Consider the following 1,668-nt stretch of genomic DNA (forward strand, 5'->3'; position numbering starts at 1 on the left):
AATCCACCCACAAGATAGTTAGATGGGCCCTGATCTTCTTGAACTTTCCGTCTTTTCCCCACTAGGCCTCTCTGCATTCCAGCCATCTGACTTGTCCCCATAGATTCTTTCCCTTTCAAAACGCCATAACTTCCTGCCCCCTCCTTATTCGAAACATGATGCGTGTCTTCAAGGATCTTTTCTGTTCCTTTCCTAGGCTCATTACTCCCCTTCTTTACTTTCTTATTTAGTTGCCCGTTTAGGTCACGCATCTTCTGCACGTTAGGGGCCGTTTCAGACTTGCCATTAATGCTTCCCAAATGTGAGGAGCTAATGCTCCTAGGGTTTCCGGAGAAACCACTACTTGCCATGGAGGTTTCACGGTGCTAAGGATGGTTTTCGTCTTCTCCTTCCGACGACTGTCCACCCGCTGTTTCGGGTGCCCACCCCTCTCTGACCCCTCCCAAAGGTCCTCCTTTGTGTTTCTTTCGTGATTCATCAGCTCGAAGCCAGACTCCCCATGGTTTCTCCCTCTCCACCCCATTCACCTTCCTCAAAAGATTCACAGGGTAGCCCTTCGGTTCATGCAAGATGCGTCCACAGTGAAAACAAAAAAGTGGGAGTTTTTCATATTGGAATCCCACCCAGAACGATTTCCCCCCGAACAGCAAATTTCTTCCCCTCTCCACTGGCTGGGTAAGATCCAGTGTAACTAGGATCCTTAGACTGCATCCCCATCCTGCTCCTTCATTCACCACATCCACCTCCTCAAGTTTTCCTAAGGATTCTCCTATTTTTGCTCCCACAGCCCTTGACATACACAGAAAAGGCATTTCATGAACCTGTATCCAGCACGGTGAGTGCGTAAGGTCCATCTTTGGCGGAGGAACAATCCCATCAAATTCATTCAATACCAAAATCTGTCTTTCAAAGGACCATGGGCGGTTGGCCATCACCCTTGTTTTTTACATCTCCATCAGAGAACTCAAAGATCCATAGATTATCCTGGATTTCCTTGAATTCAACACATCCATCAGCACACATGTTTAATAATTATAAAATTATAGTACCTAGCATTTCTAAAAATAAAATAAAGTGTTAATGAGTAATGACAATTGTAAAGAACCCTCCCCAAAAAAAAAAAAAAAAAGGAAAAGAGTTTGGATAATATTTTGAGAAATGATAGAGACACAACTTTTGCCCAGCTTTTCCCTTATGTGGTATTTAAAAAAAAAAATAATAATAAAATAAAAATTCTGAAGCAATAATATCCATCCTATATGATCCTTTTTTTATTTGGTAATTTTTTTTTAAAAAAAAATGGTCTTTTTATTCATAATAATGACCATTGTTTTTGAAGAAAAATACCAATTTTTTTTTTTAAAATACCAAATTAAAAAAGGACTACATATATAGGATGTTATTGCCTAAGAAATTTTTTTAAAATTTTTTATTTTTATTTTAAACAAATGACCACATAAGAGAAAAGTTGGGCCAAAGTTGTATCTTTATCATTCCTCTAAGAGATATGCTAGAATCTAATAAAAACTCTATATTTTGCCCATAAAAGTCTATGTGGCAAGATGCCGCATCATCTTCTTTTTGTTTTGTCTTTTTTGCTCCACAAAAAATGATTTGGCATCTTGCCACGTAGACTTTTATGGGCAAAATATAAAGTTTTTATTATAT

This window comes from Corylus avellana, chromosome ca1 (genome assembly GCF_901000735.1).
Source record: "Corylus avellana chromosome ca1, CavTom2PMs-1.0".
Taxonomy (NCBI): Eukaryota; Viridiplantae; Streptophyta; class Magnoliopsida; order Fagales; family Betulaceae; genus Corylus; species Corylus avellana.